Source organism: Triturus cristatus, chromosome 3_2, assembly GCF_964204655.1.
Source record: "Triturus cristatus chromosome 3_2, aTriCri1.1, whole genome shotgun sequence".
In the NCBI taxonomy this organism is placed as follows: Eukaryota; Metazoa; Chordata; class Amphibia; order Caudata; family Salamandridae; genus Triturus; species Triturus cristatus.
The window spans coordinates 554,088,737-554,115,482 of NC_140584.1; positions in this window are offsets into that span (position 1 = coordinate 554,088,737).

Consider the following 26,746-nt stretch of genomic DNA (forward strand, 5'->3'; position numbering starts at 1 on the left):
GTAACATCGACTTGGCCATTGAAAGATCCGATCCATTGGCCATAGTTGCCTTGGACGCGGCCAAGGCTTTTGACAGAGTCTGTTGGGTGTACCTTTGGGAAGTACTGGTGGTAACGGGTTTCGGCCCTATTTTTATCCAAACCCTGAGGAATTGTTATCAGGGAGCCTCTGTTCGGATTCTTTTGAATGGTTTACTGACCTCCAGTTTCAACATCCAGAGGGGGACCCGGCAGGGTTGCCTGATTTCGCCTCTTTTGTTTAATATATATATTGAGCCACTGGCGCAAGCTATCAGATTAGATGACTCAAATTACCCTTTTAAGTCCCAACATTATAGCTGTAAGTTAGCTTTGTACGTCGATGATTTAATATTATACACCAATGATCCTGAGGTGGTTATTCCCTGAGTGGAGGCGCTTTTGGAGGGGTTTGGGTCCCTGTCAGGTTACTTAGTTAACACTTCAAAGACCGAGGTAATGTGCTGGAACCTAGATCAATGGGAGGGTGTAACTAGTACAGAGCTAAGATACTTAGGTATTTACATTGTTAAAGACCTGGAAAAAATACCCCAGATCAATTTAAATAGAACCATCAAAGAAATAGACCGCCTTTTTAGCAGATGGAGGAACCTCACCGTAACTAGTTACGGGAAAGTTAACTTAGTAAAGATGGTCATTCTCCATAAGCTTTCCTACCTGTTTACTGTAATGCCTCTGTCCTTTCCACACAGCAAAGTACAGAGTAAGATTGGGAGTTTCATCTGGGGGGACAAGGGGGTTAGGTTGTCCTGGAAGAAACTGAGGCGCAGACTCAACAAAGGGGGGCTGGCTCTTCCCGATATTAGTTGGTATGCGGTAGCATTTCAGTTTAAAGGAGTCCGGATGTTACTTGAGAAACCAGCCTGGGGAAGGTTGTTGGGAGAAATGGCTACAACAGAAGGAGGAGGAGGTGGTGAGGCTTTCCTATATAAGTTTGGGGCTACAAAATACTTCAAGCGAGTACGCCTGAAGATTCTTAGGGCAGCCTTGGATATATGGTACAAAGTCAGAATCAGATGGGGGGATAGGTTAATACTCAGACCTAGCTCCTATTTGGGACTCCCCCGGAACACCTTGCTGTCTTAGAGACAGTTTGGCTGTACCTATCAAGAGAGAGGGCATATATATCTGGTCCGACTTGTTAGATTCAGAGGGGATACACCCCTGGGAATTTCTGAGGGCCAGGATCGGCATTGGGTTTTCCAGATTTAAGTATCAACAACTGGTATCCTGGTTTGATGCAGAAAAAGGGGAAGTAAGAGAGAATTGGGACATTGAAAGTTTGTGTCAATCTGTATACCCAATAAGGAAAGAGATATCAGTGTGGTATAACCATCTATTAGAAGCCGAAGATTTGGAGATTCCATCTCTATCTAGGGCCTGGAATCAAATCCCCCTTGAACCCTCTATAGATGCCTTCTTTGAGCCTTCATTGAAAGTATTATACAAAACCATCAAACCCGCAAGTCTAAAAAAGAACCACTTTTTTGTGATCAATAGACTTTATTATACCCCAGCTAAGATAGCCAAGTTAGCTCCATCCCCAACACCAAAATGCCCCAGATGTATGACGCCTATTGCCAATGACCTTCACATTTTTTTCGAGTGCCCTGAACTAAAAATCTTCTGGAAGGAGATCGGTGATACTGTCACTAGTCTTTTTGGGAATGATGGGTTATTTTGTCAGACCGCACCGCAGACTCATCATGGGTTACTACTATACCTGGTACTACTTGCACGGAGAGAGGTCTGTAAAAAGTGGAAAGATCCCCTACCCCCGAAGAGAGAGGACTGGCTTAAAGCCACATTTGCTATGGCTCGCCTGGACCACGAAGGAGAAGGAGACAATCTGACAAACATCTAGCTACCCCTTACGAGATGGGGACGTAACCTAAGATTAATATAGCTGGTCCTATGATTACACCAAGTCCGCTCACAAACGGGACCGGTCGGGCGACCTAAGCAAGTGCAGTAAGCAGGGAGGCCCACAGATCGAAACATCGGCTTCATAAGACCCGCAGAAGCTTATTGGTGAGATGAGGACAAAAAAAAAAAAGATAGGTTAGCACAAGAGGAGGAATTACAACAAGCAGAACATGCTCACAGAGCAAACCCTTGTCTGTCCTTACAACGGAAAGTGACTGCACTGAGGGGTAAACTACATGCAATATATACGAATAGGGCGGAGTTCACTCTGCTGCTTCTTAAACTCGGGACCTACAATCAGGGAAATATTGTGGGGGCCCGCCTAGCTCGCCTACTGCGGGGTAAACACAAGAAGGAATACATTGGTCACATTAACTTAGGAGGTGGTGGAGTAGCAACGGCAGAAACTGACAAAGCTACAGCATTCGGAGACTTTTATAAACAATTGTGCACAGCTGAGCTCCCTGCGACAATGGCCTAATTACAATACCTATATGATGTAACTCTTCCCTAATTGACCGAGGTTCATAATTAGTATCTTGGTAGCCCATTCACAGAAGACAGGGTCCAGGCAGCCCTCTCTTCCTGTAAACTTCATAAATCACCTTGGTGATTCACGGTTCAGTTTTATAAAACTTAGTTCTGAATTGGTACCCCATTTGACTGCATTATTCAACCACATAACTGCTTGTCAAGGGGTTAGAAACTCGATGAGTGAAGCTCTAATTTCCGTTCTTCAAAAGCTGGGGAATGATCGACACAACTGCTCTTCGTATCAGCACATCGCTTTCTAAATTATATATTAAGGTTTTGGCATCTCGATTAGACGACATTATGCCTGATCTGATTCACCCAGATCAGTCCTGATTTATTAAGGGGAGCCAAACACATGACAATCTGAGGAGGGTAATCCTCCTGGTCGAAAAAGCCTCTAGAGAACCCATGCAGGCAGTCCTATTGCCTTTAGATGCTGAAAAAGCTTTCAACCGGGTGTATAGGTCCATCGTTTTTCACACTTTCCGCAAATTCGGAATGTGCGAATGATTTATTAACATGGTCCAGGCTTATTATGTGAACCCATTCTCGCGAGTTATAGTGAATGGGGCGGGATCCGACCTGTTTAAATTAGAGTGGGGAACTGATCAGGGATGCCCTCTCTCACCACTCTTGTTTGCCCTAAGAGCCTCTTGCAGCTAAGGTGAGAGAGGAGAAAGAAATTCAGCCCCCCCCCCCTTTGGATCTATCATTTACAAAATGTCACTATTCGCAGAGAAGGGGCTCCTTTCCCTGACTTGAACTGCAACCTCTTTGGCGGGCCAACAACAAGAACTAGTTATTTTTGAAAAACACATAGCCTTCTGGTCTACTATACTAGGGGAAGAGATTCCAGAGGAACAGTGGTGAAAGGTATGGCGTGACACACCACGGTTCAATCATTCTATGGGGATGAGAGATGCTCATTATAAACTTTTATATGACTGGTATTTATATCCTTCTAAAGTCAAAACAATCTTTCCCAGCACATCTGACCTTTGTTAGGGAGGGTGTGCGTTACTAGAGATTTTCATCATATATTGTGGGACTGTCCTATAATCTGCCCAATCTGGTCGGAAATTCTAGCACAGATTAAAGACATACTGGGTTATCCAATCACCTCCATGCCGTGGTTTGCCCTAATGGGATTGCAAGATAAATCTCTTGGACGCAAAACCTCATGTGACCGCTCCATCTTATGGTTGCACCTAGGGGTGGCCAAGATAGCGTTGGCAGCCTCATGGAAAAAATTAAACACCTCCCTCGATTACACAGTGACATGCCTGATTGTGGCAGGCATTGACAATGGAGAGAATGGCTGACATACTCCTACATAACTATAAGAACTTGGAATATACGGGGTCCTTTAGTTGCCTTCTTGTCCTTTGGCCTTCCGCTCATGGCTTGTCCCACTCGAACACGAGCACTTCATCTTTTCCAAATATAATACGCTAAGAGGAGGAACAAGATATCAGAACCTATTTGAGGTCCCCCGAGGAGTGCCCCTTTGGACCTGGTTTACCTGCACCCATTTCACAACATATGACATTGATATTCTCACTCATGGTTTATAGTTTACATGGGGTTTTGGGAGGAAAGGAGGATTATTGTTGGGCATCATTATGACTCTGTGATACACATTTTGCAGCTTTATCACTGAAGCATTTGATTATAATAGTAAATGTCAAAACCCATTAAAAACGGTCTCACTAGTGTTTAAATGCATACTGCTGATGATCCCATCGCCAATTGGTGACACTGTATAATTCTGTGCCCAGTTTAAAACTTAATAAAGAGAATTTGATTAAACATGCAGCTCTCTCTCTGTGAAAACAATAGTTTTTTCTGTTTCCCTGCCTGCTTGACAGCAGGGAGGGAAACAGACAAAACTCTGCATCCAGGATGCGAGAGCATTTTTTCAGCTCTTGCTTGCTGGGAGTGGAGTGTTTACTTTGACTTAGTAAACAGCTATGCCCCATGGTGGACACCCCGTGACATAGAAGGATCTGTCCCTAGCGGTTGACGGTCCCCCTTCTTTCAAATTCAATATCCTGCCCAGGGGAGGTGGTGGTCCTCAAGGATGGCCCTGGACAGGGGTCGCATGGCCCTTCCTCCTTGTAAAAAAATAATCAAGCCCTGGGAAGTGGTGGTCCCCAGGGCTCTTGCTGGCAATGGAGGTCCACGTGGCACTCCTACTTTTTTTTCATAAAGCCGTGGGGAGGCAGGTCTTCCCAGCTCTTCAATCATCCCTAGTAGGGAGGTCCACATGCCCCCTCCCTTTATTAATTAAAGCCCCGGGTAGGTGGTGTTCCCTGGGGATCATTTGATCCTATGAAGGGGTTGACGTGCCGCCCTCCAATAGGAGTTGGTCCCTGGGGCTCAAAGAGCCTCTGGAGGGTGGGGTCTGTGCACACCTCCTTTTTTTATAATATGCCCTCGGGCCTTGGCCCATCTGGGGGCTCCTTTAATTTGTAAATGCTTTTTTGGCCTAGTGGGGTCCTTCTGGGACCGCATGACCAAGTTTAGGGGGTCAGGGTATTCCCACCCCACCCCCTTTTCTTTATTTTAATGTTTTTTTTCGGAGTCACAAGATGGCTGCCAACACTTCCTATTTGAAGTATTGGAAGCCAATCAAAGCTCTGCAGTTCCTTTCACAAGGTCGCTATTATTTATGAATTAGCTGAAATCTCAGGTAAACACATTTGAATTTCTTTAAATTTCTCAACAACTACTGAATGTATTTACACCAAATCTACCTTCCTGCCAAAGTTTGTGTAATTCCGTACATCGGTCCCGGTTGTACTTGTGTTCAAAGCTCCTATGGAAATTAACATGGCAAACGCTCGGTTTTTGACCCCACTCCTTTTTATCAGCTCCCTCTAAACTCATCACCCCAAAATTTTCCATGCACAACAAGAATCACCGGCACACTTTTTTGGGGACAAGTTGTCAAACTGCGCCAAAGTTGATGTATTTCCTACAGAGGAGACTGCAGTAAAGGAACAACATGAGAGGGTGCATTTAGTCAAAGAAAATATGGCAAGTGTACTGGGAATCTAAAATTGGGGTACATTTTCTATACATTTTCAAATACCTTCCCCATCAATGTAAAAAACAAATCTGGCATGCAAAGTGAAACATGATCTTCCGACACCAGCAGAAGCCTGTCAGGTGATTCCCCAGTGCTTACTGAAGCTTCAGCAAAGAGTTCTAATGAGCAACGTGATCGCTAACATTCTGTGTTAATGACATTAGTGATGCACATCTGACCGCCATCTTGATGGAATAAAAATTTCTATGAGTTTTCAAAATCTTCCCGATGCATGTCAGTAAAACATTCTGACATGCAAAGCAAAACTTGTAATTCCAACACGAGCAGCAGTCTGTCTGTTAGCTTCCTAGTGATCAACTACAACTTTACTACAGAGGTCGAATGAACAGGTACAGCCCTAGCATTTTGTATAGAAGACAAACGTGAGGCACGCCTGAATGCTATTTTGTTGGAACATAAGTCATTACATTTAAAGCCTTTCCTTAGAAGTATATGAACATTGAGATGCTAATGCAGGTATGAAAACTACAGCATTAAAATGTGAGGGGAACTATGGGTTGTTAGTAATTGATGGATTCGTGTATTTTTAAAGGGGCCAAAAAGAGTTATAGAGCGTTTTTGCTTAAATACAGCATCTCCTTTCAACATCTGTTTACTTACCTTGTCCATCTTCTCAGTTGTTTATCAGCTCCCAAATTTTCAAATAATAAATATTTGGGTAGCAAACGTTGTAAACCGCAGGCTTCTGAATCTTGATTAACTTGCTCAGCTGAACATGTTTGCATTCTCACTACAACTGAAGGTCATCTTCGTTCTTTCTCATAATCTCAGTCTCTGGACATATGTATGCTCTCTTTGTTTGTTTGTGACCTTGAAGCTTCATTATAAAACTACTGTTATTGTTCTAAAAATGTGGGCATGCCTCAGTATGCTTAGCATACCAGTTTCTAGGTCGGCTGAACTGTAATTTCACAGGCTAATATCTTTCTTTTTGTCGATAAACACGTTCACACTACGATAAGTGTATGAGAATAATTCTTTGACTATGAATTTTAAACAAGAGTGGGGGGATAATTTTCTCTTGAGGGACACCCTATAGCTGCTCCTTTTCAGAATAAATTAAAAGGAGGCATGACAACAGGCTGAGTTTTGCCCATCAGGAGAGACAGAAACGGAGCGAGGTCCATACTCCAACAGTCGATATCATGTTGCATTTTGTTTAGAACATGGTGACTGACTCATGATGTTGAAGGCCACATACAGATTAAGATCAGAGCTCCAACATTGCCATCATTCAGCTATCATTGTATGAAATCCAGGTTAGACAAGAAAACAGGCTCAGTGCTACTTCTCAGTCTAAAACCTGGATGGCGGTAAGTGAAGCAGCCCATTCTCCTTCACAAAGTGGGTTAACATGGACAACAGACCAGATTTCTCCAGAAATTTGCAGAATAAAATAATAATAAGGACATGGGACAGATTTGTGCAAGACTTTTGGGATCAGATTAAGCTTTTTAAGCAGCTGAGTAAGAAAGGTACTCCCAGGTTGTGGGAAAAATGCCACAATCAAAGCAGCTATTGAAGACGGTTTGATAAGATAATTCTTTTTATATCAATTTTCAGATTAAATTACATAGGCTCTTATGAAGGCAGATCCTTATGTAGAAAATCAGAGATAGCAAGATGAGTGCAAAGTAGCAAACTTTGTTGACTCACTACTTCATACATTTTTTAACGTCTTGTGAGCATCATGAGGTGTGAAGCTCTGTAAAAAAAAAAAACAGGGAGAGTACGTTATGTGTTTGCAGCAGTACAGCACTTGGATATAAAAGAGAATAATTCATTTTTTAAATAAGAATACAGCATTTTTTCAAAAGAAAAGGTTTTGTGTTTCAGTGTTCTTCTAGACATCTGATAGAGGTCCCACATACAGTGGGCATAAGAATGAGTATATTGCTATGGTAGCAGAACCACTGTTCCCTTACTGCATTTCTTACGATAAGCACAAAAGCTCCCACATAAAAGAACCCTTATCTGTATTCTCAAGCACAATACAGGAAATCAGCACCAACAAAGCATAACCGGTGGTATGGCCCACACTCCTATCTGCAGCTAAACAATTGTTGCATGCAACTATATGCAATTAGGCATGCACAAACATATTTATCTACTATGAAAAGCTTCACTATGACCATAGCATAATCCAAATGCTTTTTACAATTATTGTCCAATTTAAGAATGCCATAATTGTTAGACTTGACAGCCTTATGGTGATCATCTCCCCCAACTTTTTGTCTTCCTCCTCCACTTTTTCAGGCCTTGTTTTTGATGGCCTTAGGACTCTGGGCGCTTTACCACTGCTAACCAGTGGTAAAGTGTGAGTACTCTTTCCCTAAAATATGGTGAAATTGGCTTATCCCCAATTGTTGTACTTAATTAATGTATGAGTCCCTAGTAAAGTGAACTACATGTTCCAGAGGACACTTAAGTAAACCCTTTAACCATGTCCCTGGCCTGTGTATGCAGTTTACTCTGCTATTTTGACCTGGCAAAATAAATCTCTTGGCAGGCACCAAACCTTCACCTTCAGTACATTTAAGTCAGACCTCTGGCATCCCCTGGATATCCCAAAGGGCACGATGCAATGTATTTAAAGGCAGAACATATACTCTTACATTTTACATGTCCTGGTAGTGAAAAACTCTCACATTTATTTGTCACTACTGTAAGGCCTATCTCGCCCAGAGGATAGCATTGGGATTACTTTATTCCATTGTCTAAGTCAAATTCCCTATTGTGAACAGATACAAATTTCAAGTTTGGTATCTTTGAAAGCACAATTTAAGATCATAACTTATGGTGTAGTCGGAGTTTAAATTGCAATTCTGAAAAAGTTAGTTTTAGAAAGTTGGCATTTTGGTTCTTTTTAGACGTTTGGTGCCTGCTGCCTGTCTCCGTTCAATTATCTGGGGTGAGTGACAGTTGGGATTGGGGTATTCCCCCTAGACAGCCATACACAATGGAAGATTAAGTGTGACTTGATGGGTCATCCTGGGAGATGGCAGGGAGGAGCTGGGCACTGCCTCGCCTATACCTGATTAGGCTATGTCGTCTCCCCACACAAAGAGCTGCATACCCACCCCCTGTAGTTAGTCTGAAGCAGGAGGGGAGAACCTCTGTGCACATCAAAGGCATGTCTTTGAAGTCTCCCCCACTTCAAAGGCACAACTGCGTATAAGTACTGAACCTCAGACACCACCACTTCAGTGCACTTCTGGACCTGTGTAGACTCTGCCAGGAAGAAGGGCTGCAGTGCTGCTGAAGGACTGCCATTCTTCTGGACAGCTGCTTTGCTGCCCTGCTGTCTGCTTGTCTGCTGTTCCCCTGCCTGGGTGAGAAGGAATGGACATTCATCACTTGAATCCAGAGTGACTCAAAGGGTTAGCTGGCTGGCCTCCTGATAGGAAGTCTCAGGAACATACAAGACTTTCAACCACCCTGCAGCTGAACCTGGCCTCTGCCATCTGTGATTCTGTGCTGCTAAGTGGTGCCACCTGAGTCCTGGACTCTTGGAAGTTGACCTAAGGTGCTTGTTCCAGAAGAACCTACGCATCCGCTGTTGAACCAATGCATTGCCGCTGCTGCGTTTGTCAGAAGCAATTGGCACGGATGCATCGCTGCTACTGTGTGGATTGGACCTGGTTCATTGTCTTTCATTGTTTGCTTCTAGGCGCTATTTTTACCAGTAAACTTTGAATTTCAATCTCTCAAGTTCAACTTATTGGAATTTGTTTCATTTTGGTGTGGAACCTTTTTGTGTGGTGCGTTCACTATTTTATTGTTTGAAGTGGTGTACAACAACTTTACACATTGCCTCTAGGTTAAGCCTCACTGCTATGTGCCAAGCTACCAGAGGATGACCACAGGTTAATTTAGGGTTTACCTGCTTCTTACCCTGACTAGCATTGCATGCAACTGCTGCTTGACTAGAGTTCTTATCCCACCCAACCCACAACCCAATTTCGAACAGTGATGTACTCATTTTAGAGAAATATAAGAATGAGAACATTCTAAGCTCTACCATTCGCCTGGTCAGTTGTGCCTAGCAATTTAAGCCCTTTTGTCCTCCACTGATGCTGAAGCTCACATCACTTTTAACTTAGCATGTTTACCTCCTGACATATTCTAACCACTCTCACTGACTCTTCCTGAGGAGAAAGCAATTCCTGACTTCTGGATACCCTCTAAACACCAATCAAACCAAGAATCTGAAGAAATCATTCTGCTTTATAGCCGCCTTGTTTTGGAATGTTATCCCAGAATACATTTAGAGTTTCTCTGCAGTGCATGCATCTGGCAAAGTAAGATGATCTTTCTTCTCTCTCTGCGTGTAAAATCTGCTGCTATTGCTGGTGAGGTTTACGTAATGTATACAAATGTATGATGTTACAACACATACATTTACAATGCATGCCTTTACAATGCAATTTTTACATCACAGAATCCTTTACAATGCATACATTTACATCGCATGCCACTACAACGAATTTTTTAAAACTACATTTACCACGCATTCCATTACATCGCATTACACCTTTACAACGCATACCATTACAATGCATACCATTACATTGCATTTAAGGTAAGTGTTGGATAGTGTAAGGGTAACAATTACTATTCTAACTACAAGGGGTGCAACAGTAGGGTAAGTGTTAGATAGTGTTGGGGTAAAACTTACTATTCTAACTCCAGGGAGTGCAACAGTAGGGTAAGTGTTGGATAGTGTAGGCGTCAAAATTACTATTCTAACACCAGGGGGTGCAACAGTAGGGTAAGTGTTGGATAGTGTAGGGGTACTATGCGTTGTAATGGTATGCGTTGTAGTGACACGCGTTGTAGTGAGATGCAATGTAATGGCTGCGTTGTAGTGACATGTGTTGTAAAGGATGTTGCGATGTAATGACTGCGTTGTAAATGTAGTGCGATGTAATGACTGCATTGTAAAGGTTGTTTCCCAATGTATATGTGTGAATAAAACAAGCAAATGAATAAATAAATATATTTTGGATATCATCTTCTTCCGGCAGTTCCAGTATACGGAGAAGGTAATGGCAACCAAAATTTTCTTCTCCTCTGAACCAATTTTCCATGTTCAAAAATCACTGTTTAGGTTTCCCGAATGTCTCTTTGTTTGTTGAAGTCTGGTTGAATGTAAAACCTGATATGATGCAATTCACTATATGGGGCCCTTTAATGTCATCCTTCCTATAAGGAACTGTCATTTCATATAACATCTTGCTGTGATATTATACATTATGCTATATTTTGTTATGTTACGGTTGCAAATGTCTTTTGAGGTGTACAAAATGCCTCATTTACTATATTTTGACACAGGGCAGCACCACAGGCCTTGCTGCTGCGCTGCCATGCATCAAAATAAAAGGGCCAGAATGCACAGTATCTACAATTCCTGTCCGTCTCCCCTGCACCGGCTCACAAACATCAACCGTATGCCAAGGCAGAAACCCTTGCGCCACGGAGCAAGGATGTCTGTGTTGCAGGGATGATAGTTGTTGTGCAGGAGGGGACACCATCCTGCACAAAAACAATCAATCATGGTGTTTTGATCCTTTTATGTGTGCTGCAAGATGCAAGAGCAAAAAACGGGGAGAAATAAAAGTATTTCTCTTCGTTTGACCACTCCTACGCCTCCCCTGGGTAGGCATAGGATTCTGATGCATTCCCAGGTTTACGATTCTTTGTAAATCTGGGAATGTGTCAGGCTCCCTGGATGTAGAAAGGAACACCCACAGAAACACCCATGGAATGCCCCTTTCATGCAATGTAATGTGTGAAGGGGGCCCTATGAGGGGTTTTATTGCTGGAGTGAGGTTTTCCCTAAGAACTGTATACCTCCTCCATATTATCATTTTGAATTAACATGAATAATTGATTAACATTAATAGTATTAATGGTTTGCTGTGGGTTTGATTAATCAACATTACTAAATATAAAATACACGTGGGAATCGCATTTGCATGGCTTGATTGATACGTAAACTAATTTGTACGCATACTAATGTCAGATATTTTGAATTTGCTTGATATATGTTGCTTTTGTGATGTGATTTGTGAATCGTGCTTTAAATTGTGAGTATAAACCGCAATGCGTGTTGCTTTTGCTAGATAAATACACACACATAGAGGGGTTAGTGAGGGAATAACATTTTGATAGTCATTTCCATGTATTAATTACGTTTTATGCCTCTTTGCTTAAGTTGACCTTTCTGGAGTGGCCACAAAATGGCTGCCATCCCTATTTTGATGCCCCGACAAGACACAGAAGTCACTGAGTGAAGTGTGCCTGCGCTAAAAGATGAGCAACAATAACCTCGTCCTGACCCCAGGCAGACTGTACCCGTGAAGGACATCCCGGGAGGAGTGCCAAGCATCAAACAAAGGACTTTCTTGAACTATGAACTGTTATAATTGATGACACTAAGGACACAACCCCGCATGGGAATAACATGCCCTGAATGGACTAGAAACTGTTGCTAATTATTCAGAAATTGAGAAGCTGCATCTAATGCAACATTTAATGTATGGGAATCAGGAAGAATGATCCTGGTTCAACCAATCATAATTGTTCTAAAACATGTATTGAAACATTTGCTGATCAAAATGTATTATAAAAGTAGACTAGAGAGAGTAGGACATGAGAGATTTCGCACACCTTCACTTTACCAGATTGCCCGACGTTATGCTGACGGAGAGGACGGTAACACTGCTGGACAGCTGCTGCCAAAAACTCTCATGGACTGATCTGCTGCCCAATTAACTTACGAACTGATTCTTTGATTCATGGGCATAGAGACGAAAGATCTGAATTTGACATAGAGGACGCCATTTAGCCAGATTAGGTAAATATGCGAACTAAAATATTGAATGCTATATGATTTCCTTATGCTTTAATTAGATAAACATATTATTGCATTTAAAGAACTGTGTCGGGTTATTATTTGAAGTATTTCAATGTATATTGTTTAGAAGAGTTAAGTGTTGCTATTCCCAGCAACTAGCTGATCCATGGCCCATAGTATGGGAGGAACTGTTAGGTTATAATGTATTGAGACCCTCGTGAGGTAGGGAGCTATAGGTAAACTTGTTGTTACTCATCAGGTGATTGGTGCAATCTTCCTCCAAATTCCAGCGCATGAAATAAAGAAAAGACTCCCCTCTCTCGAGGACCATTGATCTGAAAGTAGAATCAATGATTGGTGTTATGGGCCCCACCAGTGAATGAGTGAATGAAATGTGGTCTGGTCTGTAGCGAGGGAATTTGTGGTGTTCAGCGCTGGAGCACTATCACTGGGAGTCCTCACTTACCTGTCCTTCCCCTGTCGTCCTCCCCAAGGACTCCCTCCGCATTGTGAGACCTGGAAGAAAAAGAAAGAAAGGTCACCCAGACTTGCAACACAGTCACACAAGCAGTAAATGGGGGCTATCTCTTTAAACAGACCAGAGGAGTTGACCAATCAGAGGAAGACTGCAGAGAGAAAATGGGACCGCGAACATCGGAAGGAGAGAGGAGGAACGAGGATGCAAATTTCTGGGAAATCAAGACGGAGGCCGAGGAGGAAGGAGGCACTGCTGCTTGTATTACTGCTGGAAAGAGGAAGAGCCTGACTCTATGGGAGACCACCAAGGAAGAACAGGAGAAACCCGAAGGACTTCTTTGAGGAGATGAAGGAGAGACGAAGAAAACAAGGCTGGTATGGAGGAGTGGTGGATTTCCCTGGAGGACGCTGATGAGCCGCCTCACCTCTGGAGAGTTGCAACTCAGTGAGTGAGTATCAAGCCCAAAAGTGTTGGTTTTACCCAGACGAGAGGAGGGAGGAGGGTGTGGGAGTAACACGGGGCACAGGTGTTAGTAAAGTGTCGAGTAATCTAGCTGGTGCATTCCACTTATAAAAAGGAAAACTTCTCAAAAAGAATCCATGCATAATAGAACTACAGATGCGAAAAGGCAATGGGACAAAATATAGAAAAGGATAGTGAAAATCATATTATTTGTCTAAAAAAGGGGACTAGGACAAGTGTGTGAATCTTATATCTGATTTAGACCCTTCTTTGTTTGAATCCCTGAATATCTCATGGATTAGGGGTTCCTTTTTATCTCTCACCTACTGAACTAAGAATCCAAGAGGAGAAATTATTTACCAAAACCAAGAGAATATTGACTGATAGTTCAGTCACACTGTATCTCTTAATTTTATTTGCACTGGGACATGTCCTTTTTCCCACTTACCCCCCAAAGTTGTTGGAGATGGAATATTATTGTGTTGATCCTTAATAGTTACTTACCACTAATTTTTTTCGCTGCGAATCTGGGGAGCCCAGCCACACCTGAAAACCTAGTGGGAAGCAGAGAAGAAGACAAAAAAAAGATTAATATAGTTTCCAGGAGATATTTTAATTTACACTTATGCCTGTTGATAGACACTATTGCGAAACATATCAAGCCTCCTCGCCTATACATCTCGGACCAGTCTCCCACCAGCCCATATTTACAAGCTCCTGAAAAGACACACAGCGTAACTTTACATGGCCCTGTAAATATGGGCAGGCACACTGCGCCACCGGTGTGTCAAAAAAAGTGACGGAATCCAGCACACATAGAAAGAGCAAAAAACAAGGAGAAATAAAAGTATTTCACCTCGTTGCGCCAATCTAGCGCCTGCTTTTGAATGGCGCTAGTTTTTCGTGCTTCCTCAGATTTACACATCTTTGTAAATTTGGGGCTGTGTCTAAAAGTAATTGGTGTTGGGGTGAAACCCCAACAGCAACACCCTTTGCACACCCTTTGATGCAGAAAACTGCTTGAAAGGGTATGATATTTACAATGCGGTGTTAATCCATTAAAGTGGCTTAGCTCGTCATTGTAAATATGGAGCAGGGCATAACACTGCCAGAGCATTGTAAAAAGTGACGCTAAGGGAGTGCAATGCCCTTGTAAATATGCCCCAAAGTGTTTACTGGGTCAGGAGGATCTATATGACTAAAAAAAAAACTAGTTAAAAAACAAAATAATGTCTAGCAGTTGCAGCAATTCCAGGCGGTCCCTCCCAACCTGCAGTGCCTCCGGTATGTTTTTTCATAGAGGTGAACCGCACGAAAGTAGGTTTTGAATGAGCAGCAATCATTATCTCCGGAATGTTAGTGTGATGCCCTCGGTTTGTATCTCAAGAAGTTCTTCCTGGGTGAGATGAAGGTATTTCTTCCCCATGTCTCAATGTCTCACCATTTAAATTGGATTTGCTCAGCCACCGGCAGCAGTAGAGCCTGTTCCACCTAGGTCTAATGTCTAATGTCATCTCATTTTTATATACTGACAAGCGGCTCAGTTGCTCTGCTTGAATAGGGTGAAGCATTTTAATACGACTAACGAGAAGCCCAATGAACAGGACATACTAATGGTCCCGTCTGGAGAGTTTAAGGAGGTTCTTTAGTCTGTAGTTAAAACTAGATCAATGTTTCTGGCTCAGTGGACTCTACGTTTGCATGCTATACCAACAGAGGTCGCTTGGTCTTCAATGGCAAGCTCGTGATTATACGTAACCCCTTGTTATTTTGCACTTGTGTCTAGCTTGGAGTCGTGACACAAGGGGCTGCACAGCAGGAATTGATTGAGCTTTGGAGGAGGAGCCATGCTCACTCTGTTATTGGGTCTCAGCTGACATTTGGCCAGATCTAGTGTTTTCAATACATTAAACAAACATTTGGAGGGCTTTAGGTCAGACCATTCGCTTTGGTGTCTGTCTCTCTTCCATGCTCCTGATTCAATGATTTTCTTTCCTAGTTTTGTATTTGTTCCACCCAGAAGCTTTTGGATCTAACCTTGTTCTGTTAGTTGTATCTCTTCACTGCATGCTTAAGGTGACTCTTTATTTTCTATAAACACTTTTAAACTGCAATGAAATTCTCATGAGTTTTCTTAAAACCCTCAAGTAGCGACATATACACACACTTTGACTTTAGTCGTGTAGCCCATTTTTTATGCAGCGCAACTTGGAACACGCTCATGTGTCTTCTCACTCAGATCCTTATTTAAGTATTGCCATGAAGCTCAAAGCCCTGTTTTGGGACGCCTAGTGGTGCAGGAAGGGGATGCCCTACCCAGGCAGAGAGGGCACTACAGTCTAAGTTTACGAGCACCAATGATCAGAAGGTGATACCCTTGTGCACACAATTAAATGGACAAGAAGGTTATTCTCGTTAACTCACTAAGAAGTGCATTATCCAACGTCCAGATGAAAGTATTGGAGTGCTGCCACAGGCACCTTTCATTGTTAACTTTACACTTCAGAGTGGAGTTTTGCATTTTGTGTTTAAAACCAATATGGATTGGCAGGGCTACACTAATTTACATGCATTATTGATGGTGCAACTGTTGCTTATGTCATCAGTAAACATAAGCTTTCTGAGTACTAGTAAAAGAGCGGCTTAGGCTCCACTCAGACATTGCTTCCCATGAGTACTGGTTTAGATTGGGCTGAATTTGTGTGCTTTCACTAAATAGTTATATTGCTCTTTTTGGTTTGTGGCACAGTTTATGCTTGGCACTGCAGGATTGAGTTGATTACGGTGGCAAGCCAATGATCATGATTTTAGGTCTTATCTGTTTATTATGAGATGCTATAATAAAAGCACTTGGCCTGATGTATTTATTTTGAAAAGCATATATTAAAATCCATAGGCATTTAAGTGTGGATTGTCATTACTCTATATTAAAGCCTACAGTTTGGTATTTTCTTATCTTAGACATTAACATAATAGGTTTTAGTGTTGGTTAGCCTGTGTGACAAGCAGGTTTGCTCTGTGAGAATCTGTTAAGCCTTCTTAGAAGTAGTATTTTGCAAAGCCAACTGTAATTTTGTACATCTTTTGATTTTTTTATGATTTTGTGCCCAAAGGTTGCCTTGTGTAAAAGCTTACACTTAAAGCAGTAGACCTGAGTTGGTTATGGCAAGCTTACACTCAAAGCAGTAGACCTGAGTTGGTTATGGTAACAAGCTATAAGCCTGATTGGCGCATTGGGAAACATTGGGACTTGTGTACTCATCACACTGGTCACTTATTTCACTGTTTTTTTAAATATATGTGCTGCATTTAAATTAGAAGTGATTCCAATAATTCTTTTGCATAAGCTGTTGTTTTTGGTCATATTCTTTATTTTCTTTTTCCTTATTGACCTTTTGGCATCACAAAATACATTCATTTGTCATTGTAAGAATTATGAAGTATGATTTCAAATTATACCTCATGGAACATTGTTGCATTTGAATACCTTACAACCAGGTACTTTGTGGGTCTACGGGTTGCGCCTGTGGTTAGTGAAATATATTGATCTATCTTAAACGCAATTGATTCACTTTGATTCTGATTCAAATATGTTTAATCCTGTGGAGAACAACCTAGGCAGTATCAGCGGTGTAGCAAAGTGTGGTAAGACTACCCACTTTTTCTCTCACCAGGGATCAATTTGATAAAAGGTCATTCTTTACTATTTTTTAATTGTTTGTACCTTGAGGCCTCAGATTTGTATATTGTAGATTATTTTGTCTAAATCACCAAATTAATTAATGGCATATTACTTACACCCATGGAATATTGCGATGATAGGGAACCAAGGTGGTTTGGCATATCATGTTGTACTGCTAATAACCTACTATAGAGTTCACTGTGCATAAAACCTAGAGACAATTCAGAAGTCGCTTCTTGCAGAACTTACTATAAAACAATACTCGGTAGAAGAAAGCCGGAACCAAAAAAGGATGAATGGGAGTCTCTAATGAGGGCATCTAATGCCAACGATCTCAAATCTTTAAATATTTTTGGTATACCATTAAAAATTCCAAAAGTCAAATGGAGTGATTTGGATCATGTGTCACAGCAGCTGAATGGTTTAGCCACTTCTCAAGTATCTATTACACCATGCACTTGCTTTACAAGATTTCTGAAATACTCCCAGGCTGGCTCTCTGAAATACTCCCAGGCTGGCTCTCTATTGTCGGTTGATCCTATTATTTTTGAACTTATATAAGTTGAATCAGCTATATTGCAAACCACGTCTTGTAAGGCGGGTCTGGAAATTTTATATCCAGCCATGATCTATGAGCACCACTCATCACCAATGTCTTGAATCACTGTTCTAGGTCTATATTTCTGACTCTTTGGTCTGAGTCCACCATAGTTTCCACATTAAAAAAAATGAAATAGGCTGGACCAAAGTTGTTATAGGGCAATGCCTTTATTAAAGTCCATGGTCAAAATATAAGGTAGGGTTATTCACAAAAGAATTATTGAATGGGCCACAAATAACATAATATGCAAAACACAGTATGGGTATTGTCAGGGGCCAGGCACTATGGAGCAATGCCTTAATTTACATTTATTAGTCAGGTAGTATACTATTGCTAAGGATTGCCCATTGTATCTAGCGCTCATGGATTTCTCAAGCTAAGGTGAGATTTATGATAAATGGCAAATGTACTGATTCTTTGTACAATGGGTTAAACATTTCTCCCAGACAGTTACACAATAGAGGGATTAGGTGTGCCTGGATGGCTCATCATTGGTAGGATGGGCGGGGGGACAGGGTTAGCTGGGCCTAGCCCCGCTTGCAGCTAAATAGGCTGTGCTCTGCCTTCACACAAAGGACTTGTTCTTGCAGAAAGCCAGGAACCAGAGCAGGAAAAGCAGAAAACGTCTAGCACTTCAAGGGGAATTCTCTGTAAAGTGCTACTTCATAGAAGGCAAATTGGATCCTCAGACCTACTCTTTGCTTCATTTCAGGGACCTGTGGAAGGACTCTCAGAGGACTGCCTGCTGTTGTGGCCTGCTGTGTTCTTCAGAAGACTGCTTTGCTGCATTTCTAAGGACTGCTATGCTGCCTGAAGCCTATCTTGAACCCTTAGAGGTCTCCCCTGCTGTTTGAGCCCTATTCCACATCTTCAACCCAGGACTACCAGAGGGGCTAGTTGGCTGGCCTCCTGATCAGAGCCTCAGGGACAGAAAAGGCTCCAACCATCTTGGCCCCACACCTGGACCCAGCCTGAGTGTGTCCTTATACCCCAAGTGGTGCCCCTCTAGGCCTGGACCCTTAGTGGTGGTGTTAAAGATGTCCAGGTAGCCAAAATCCCCAAATTGGGACTTGGAAAATGTTTGGCTAAAAACTGTTCTGAGAACCTAGAGGACACCGGGGCCAAACTGCTCATCTATCCACACTAGGTGCATCGCTGGTCGGCCTGATTTTGTGGCAGCTCCTGCTATGTTATCCTCTACACCAGAAACTCCTGTACAGTGTTCTTTTAAAAGGTGTATTCCTAAGGGGTATCTGGCTTCATGTAACTCTCGTTAACTACAGCCTCGCCCTCTGGGGATTTTCAATTTCCAAAAAAGAGACAAAGTGCGAATTTTGAAATCTTCCTCACAACTTCACCCCGCAGTTCCCCAATGAGGACACCTCTTCCTTGGACACTTCAGAAATGTTTCTTTGAATTTCTTCTAAGTCTGAGGTTAAGCGCCACCTGGGCCCAATCCACTCTTTGTATTCACTTCACGCTCCATTGCGGTCAGCCATATTTCTCAACTTTGACCCAGTCTTGTGCACCTAGATGTCTGCGGTTGACTCTTTGATCATTTAGGTGCTAGTTTTTACCTTAAACTTTAAAAATTCATAACTCCGGTTCTACAGTTTGGGTTTTTGTTTGTATTTGTGTCAAATCATGTATTAAAATGTAATATATTGGTGGAGGAGCCTAGCGCGCAACCAAGATGGCCGCGTAGGTGCGAGGCTCCCGAGGACCTCCGCGACCTCCTGAATTAATCCTGGCGATATCCTGTCCTTGTTGAGGGGACTGTGTCGGTGAACCCGAGCTGAGGCGCCGCCCGTTCTTTGGGCTCGAATCGGACCCCGAACACCGGTGGGAGCATCGATTGAAGGTTGCGGCCTTCTCCTCGCCGGCCCCCCGGATTGGAGTAGTGGGGCGATCCGGGGACGAAGTGAATAACAACGGCGAGCGGGGCTGAGCGACTCGCATACCCCGCACTTTCACTTTCGCTTTTGCGCCCTCCTTGCCTCAGGCGGGGTCGGGCTGCGGAGCGGGGTGCGGTGGTGTTGCCTTGTCCAGGTGCCCGGCTGACCCGCCGGCGGTGGGTTGACCCGCTGCCCGGTGGTCGCCCCCGTCCCCCCCCCTGACACCCGTGATTTGGTGTGGCGGCCCGTTTGGAGATCTTGGCACGACGGTGTAAGGGCCAGCATGTCCACCAAACAAGATGGCGACCGGGCGAAGATGAAGACAACCCGCCGTGGCACGGCGCACCAGGCCAATAGTATGGATCGCTATACGCTCCAGAAGGGTTCTCCGGAGACAGCGCGGTCGTCCCTGGTGGGCCCGACGGAGGCACCTGCCCAACCGGTGGACCTGACCCTCCGGGACGTCATGGGCGCCATCGCAGAGATGAAGGCCTCGGTGGACCAGCGTTTCGATACCTTGGCGCAAAAAATTGACTCGGTCCTGGTGGATGTGGGCCTTGTGAGGGCAGACTTGTCAAAAACGAACGACCGAGTTGACTCCCTGGCCCACACCACAACGAGCCTCACGACGGACGTGGTGGCCCTCCAGAGGGAGGTGCGCCGGCTTGGCCAGGCGAGCGCCCTGATGGACCGGCGACTGGAGGATTCCGAGGGTCGGGCCCGGAGGAACAATGTTCGCATTATTGGTGTGCCGGAGGGCCGAGAGGCGGAGGCGGCAGATCTCTTTGTGGAAGAATTGATCCTGACCCATCTCCAGCCCCGGGGGCTGAGTAAGCTTTTTGCGGTGGAGCGTGCCCACCGGGTCCCTGGGGGCCGCCCTAAGACCGGTGCCCCGCCGCGGCCTATTATTGCCCGGATTTTTAATTTCCGGGACAGAGACGCCATCCTCCAGACCTCCAGGCAACAGGGACCGGTCAGGCTGGACAACATGGATGTACACTTCTACCCAGACTTTACTCCGGCGGTCCAGAAGCAGCGACAGAGCTTTCTCGGTATTAAACGTCGCCTAAGGGACCTAAACCTCAAGTACTCAATGCTCTTTCCGGCTAAGCTGAGGGTGGAGGTGGATGGCCGTACGCACTTCTTCGACCGGCCCGAGGCGGCTGGGGACTGGTTAGATACTTTGCCTGGAGATCGGGGTGGGGGGGGCGCGGCTGGCGGGGAGGGCCCGCCGGATCAGAATTGAGGGGTGACTGTATAGGCCTTGCTCGGGATATTACTCCTTTACCATATATTGCTTTCGTATGTTCCCCTCCCATGGAGGTCGGGTGGGGTCTGCTGGGGGCTTCCCTCCTCCTCTGGGGGACTAGTTAGTACTTAGCTATGGGGCGACAGGCACACTGCACTTTGGGGGGGCTGTCTGGGCTCATGCAGGGGTGCAGGGAGGGGGGAGTTCTGTTGGGACCGGGGGGTGGGGGGGGTGTGTTGTTTGTTAACACCGCAAGGCAAACCCGCAACTGTTTTGTTGTTTTTAAGATGCTCGGTGGGGGGCGACCGATTGTTTTGACGTATCATGGGGGGTAGGGATTTGATTGTGTTGTCATGGAATGTTAACGGCCTGGGGGATAGGATTAAACGTGGTGTGGTCCTGCAGTATTTAAAACGTATTTCACCAGATGTTGTCTTCCTGCAGGAGACACACCTTATAGGTAACACCTTTCATGCAATGAATCGGCGGGGATATCGTTTGGCGGCCCACTCCGGCTTCACTTCGGGCTCGCGGGGGGTGGGTATTATGGTCAAGAACTCGCTCCCGTTGGAGATTGACGAGGTGCGCCATGATGAGAGGGGACGTTACACTGTTCTGGTGGGACGAATGGAGGGTAGAGTGTTTATCTTTATATCAGTGTACGTCCCGCCTGGGTTACAAGCCACTACATTTGCGGACCTGGGGCGCCTCCTTCTGGACCTTCCGGGTGGCCTGTTGGTGGTTGGAGGGGACTTTAACGCGGTTGCCTCTGGGTCTATGGATCGCCATCCCCCTAGGGACCTCCCCCGGGCACAGGCGTGGCTGCCCGGCCTTTTAGACACGCTGGGCCTGGTGGATTGCTGGCGCTTAAAGCATCCCGTATTGCAACAGTACACCTTCCACTCGGGGGCCCATGGTAGCCTCTCGCGGCTTGATTACATCCTTGTCCCGGCGGCCCATGCAGGGAGGGTGGGGGAGGTGCGCCATTTGGCACGGGGTATCTCAGACCACTCCCCATTGTTGTTGCATTTCGATGTCTTCCCGAGGGGGGATGGCAGAGTGACCCCGATCAATGCATGGTATTTGCGCGACCCCACCATTCGTGCCGACTTGATCAAATCCTTACAGCGCTATTTCGATGAGAATGTGGGGTCGGTCCCGTCTGCCATCTCCCTGTGGGAGGCTTTCAAGGTGGTTCTTAGAGGGGAGGCCCTCTCCTTTATTTCCAATGCCCGGCGGCGCGAGCGGGAGGAGGTGACCCGGGTTGAGGCCGAGATTGCAGAACTGGAGGGTGACCTGGGGAGCGGGGTAACAGACGCCAAGTTGCATGTTTTGCATTTAAAGCAGGCGGCCTATCGGGCCCTCGTCACGGAGGCGGCCAGGGGCCTCAGTAGAGAGCAGCAGGGGCGATTGTATGATGTGGGTGACAAGGCTGGCAAATTGATTGCGTGGTTGGACAAGAGGGAGAGAGCGAGCCGCGTGGTGCCTTTGATTGAGAGCGTGGATGGTGTGTGCGTCACTGAGCCGGAAGCCATTGTCTCCTGCTTCGCGGATTATTTCCGCGAAGTCTACTCCCCGGTTTCTCCCTGCTCGGAGGAAGATTCCCATGCCTTGCTTCGGGACATCGCACTGCCCTCCCTTACGGTGGAGGACAGGGATTCGCTGGACGCCCCTCCCACCTCGGACGAAATTGCCTCGGCTATTCGCTCGGTTGCATCCGGCAAGGCCATGGGCCCCAATGGTATTCCCATTGAGCTATACAAGTTGCGCCCGGATGTGTTGGCGCCCCACCTGCGCGCGATGTTCCTTGCGGCCCACTCGCGGGGCTCCCTCCCGCCGGACCAGCGTCTGGCTACAATTGTGGTGATCCACAAGGAGGGGAAGCCCCGTGAACGGGTCACATCCTATAGGCCGATTTCGCTTTTGAACGCGGAGCCCAAAATCCTCGCCAAGGTGTTGGCCAACCGGTTGGTTGGCGTGGTGGGCGATTTGGTCCACCAAGACCAATCGGGCTTTATACCACACCGCAACACGGCGCTTAATCTGCGGCGCTTGCACGGGGTGCTCGCGCGTGTCCCATTTGTGCGGGAGCCGGCCATCTTGGCGTCCTTGGACGCCACCATGGCGTTTGATACGCTCGAATGGCCATATATTTGGGCGATGCTGGCGAAGTTTGGGTTCGGCCCGGGTTTCGTCAGCTGGGTCAAATTGCTATATTCGGGCCCGTTGGCGCAGGTGGTGGTGAATGGGCGAGTATCTGCCCCATTCGCGCTGGGGCGGGGCACGCGACAGGGTTGTCCCCTGTCGCCTCTCCTGTTCGCCCTGGCCATGGAGCCCCTGGCGGAGTGGCTGCGGTGGCACCCTTCTATCCGTGGTCTCCGCTGGACCCCCGAGCATGAGGACCGCGTGTCTCTCTATGCTGACGATATCCTTTTGTATCTCGCCTCCCCGCGCAAGTCACTGATCGTCCTGGTTGATGTTTTGCGCTCCTTCGGTCGCAACTCAGGCCTGGTCATCAACTGGGCGAAATCCTGTGTCTATGTGCTCTCCGGGGAGGCCCCGGTCCTGCCACGGGACTGTCCGATCCAGATTGCCTCCCAGGGTTTCCGGTACCTGGGTATATATATCACTCTTGACCCGGAGGCCCGCTATGAGCGGAACTTGCTGCTCCCCCTCCAGCGTCTGAGGGAGGACGTGGTGCGCTGGCGGCGTCTGCCGCTCTCGCCGCTCGGCCGAGCGGCCTTATTTAAAATGATGTCCCTGCCGCGCTTCCTCTACGCCCTCCAGAATACCATGGACTTGGTCCCGGCACGCTACTTTCGCGAGGTGGAGGGCCTCCAGCGGCGCCTGTTCTGGGACGGGAGGCCGCGTATTGCTCTGGCTAAATTGACGCTCCCGTGGTACGACGGAGGGGTCGCCCTCCCGGACATCAAACGGTATTACTGGGCCTCCCAACTAGCTGCAATTAATCATGGCCTTTACGGGCCCGCCTTGAACCCGGCATTCGAGATGGACAGGACGCTTCTGCCCGGTGGCGATTATAATCGAGCGCTCTACTCTGGCGCGCCCGACTCCCGTTTGACGGGACCGACGCGTGTCATGGTGCGTGTCTGGCACGCGGCTAATGCAGCTATGGGGTGGAAGGACCGTTTGACCCGAGCGTCTCCGCTGTATGCATCTGAGAGGTTGGGCTCCCTGTGGACGTCGAAGGGCTTCGAGAAGTGGGACACGATCGGAATCAGCACGGTGGGAGATCTCTGGACGAGGGGGGGATTCAAAACTTTTGAGACGCTGCAGGCGGAGTTTCAGCTGCAGGGCAGTGAGTACTTTCGGTACCTACAGGTCCGCCATGCGCTGGGCTCCGTCTTCCCGGATGTTGCATCCATTCCGGAGTCTTCCCCCCTGGAGGACAGAGTGCTAGATGGCCATGTCCCGGACAGCACGATCTCCCTCATATACAAAAAATTGATTAACGATAGATCGTGTCTGCTGACTAGTCTCCGCGAGGCTTGGGTTGCCGACGGGCTGGAGCTGGACGACGAGGATTGGATTTCCGCGGTGGCCTCTCCGAAAGAGGTGGCCATCCCGGCTCGCCTTCGTTTCGTCCAGCTCAAGATCCTTCACCGGGTCTACGTGACGGGGCCAAGGCTTTTACGTATGGGTTTTGCCGGTGATGGAATGTGTAAGCGTGGCTGTGGTGCGTTGGCGACTTTCATGCATATACTGTGGGAGTGCCCGAAGGTGGAGCGATTCTGGCGTGGTGTGCATGAGGTTCTACGAATGGTTACGCGTGTCACGCTGCTGCCTGAAGCGAGGAGATGCTTGCTGAATGTCTGGGAACCAAATGACTACTCGGTCCCGCAGGCGCGGTGGGTGACTCTGGGATACATGATAGCCAAGCGTGATATTGCCCAATTGTGGGGATCCCAGAGGCCCCCTGCGGTGTCGGCCTGGAAAGAGCATATGGATTGGTGTATGTTTCGTGAAAAGGTGGTGTATGTGGCGAGGGGTAAGCCTGGGGCGTGGATGAAACTCTGGGGCCCCTGGAACGCCTACCGCGGGGGTATTTGTGAGCCGCCGCTGCTACCGGCGGCCTCGCCGGCTCCGTCTCCCTAGATGGCGCCCCTCCCTTGGCCGCGGGCGCGCGGTCCCCCAGTCCCTGATCTACTCCCGTCCCCCTCTTCAGAATTTTGCTGCTGGTGCGGATCCCCCACTTATGGAGCACGTGTTGTCACTTTGGATCGAGGGTTGCCTTGCGGTTGTGGTTTGTTTATGTTGTTTTGTATTAAGAAAATGGAACCGTACTGTGGGCATGGAGCTTGGAGACCTGCACCATTGATCACTCCTGTTTTCCTACTGTGCACCGCTGAGAAATTTTTTTGCTGTATGTATGTAATATGCTTTTGATGCTCTAGCGGCCGGCCGGGTGGTTGTAGGCCCATACCTGTAACTTCTATAAACTGCAATAAACGGTTTCAAAAAAAAAAAAAAAAAAAAAAAATGTAATATATTTAGCTAAATTGGTACGGGATTTTTCTTGGGCTGCGCTTTCCCTTTGTTACTGTTTGTATGCTGCATAAATACTTAGACTTTGCCTCTGAAACTAAGCCTGACTGCTGTTGTGCCAAGGTACCGGAGGGTTAGGAACAGGTTATATTAGTGGCCCTTGTGGTTTACCGTGACAGGATTGTGGCTGTTGCTTGAGCTGGGTTAACATCCCACTCAACCAACAATCTAATTTCTCACACCAGTTATTTGCAAATCAATCTGCTATATGCGACATTGATAACCTTGACTCAAAAACTCCTTAATGTCCCTGTGATGAGTATTCTAATCAAACATATTTTGCATTTTTTGTATATTTATATTCTTTTTACAAAAGATTTGTAATCCCTATTTTAAGAAAAAATTATTTGAGACATTGTAAACTTCCCTTATACTTCCTTCAAATCTTGAACAATTCATGAAGTGTGCGTATCAGTTCTGCGATGTTTTTAAATCAGCATTACATCTGAAGAAGTCAGTGTTAAATTAGTATGAGTGCATATTTTTTATATCTGTTATCAAAGTGTATATTTATTGTTTTGCTACTTTTATGGTTACTTTTGTAAACGAATAAAGTATTTCTTGTGTTGACTTGAAGGATGGATTGTTGTTTCTCTGTATTAAAACCTACAGATAGGTATTTTGTTGCATGAAATATCACAGATTACGTTTGTAGGGATGGATTTTGGAGTTGGTTACTGCGGCTGATAAGCCCTAGAGGAAGAAGATTAGCACTGTAATAATTCTTGCTTGAATCTCTTGCTCGAATCTCTTCATAGCTCTCTTTTTAGGATCTTGTGATAAAAAATCAATAACAAATACATCCATCTATATAAATATGAATCAATTTACTGTGGTGGTATCAGAAGGTGAATGCATGAATGAGTCAGTAGAAGGATGAATGGATGCATCAGTGCAAATAAGTGTGAGAGGGTACATATTTTTATTTGAGTGGCTAAACCCATCAATTACAAAAAAGACAATTGCCAAAGCTTGTTACTGTTTGCATTGCCTTTTAGCTGTGCTTTGTACATTGCTGTATATCAAAAAAGGCTGAAATGTTTATCCTCGAGAATGCTTGGATCCCTCTGTCTCTCCAGTGTTGCCTCTAGCTCTGTATTGTTTGCATGCACCTGGAAATACGTATTGAGAATGATCATTTAGGGTGAGAGGAGAAGCGCCCAGTCATGAAGGAGTCCTTAAAACAATTGTATAACATGCAAAAATGTATTGCATTTTTTACATCTCACTTAAGGCCATAAGCGATTACACATTTTGGCTTGAGATTAAATCTAGACAAAGTTTAAATTATGTCAGTGAAATACCCACAATATTTATTGATATTTCGCATTGAGTGGTTTCTCC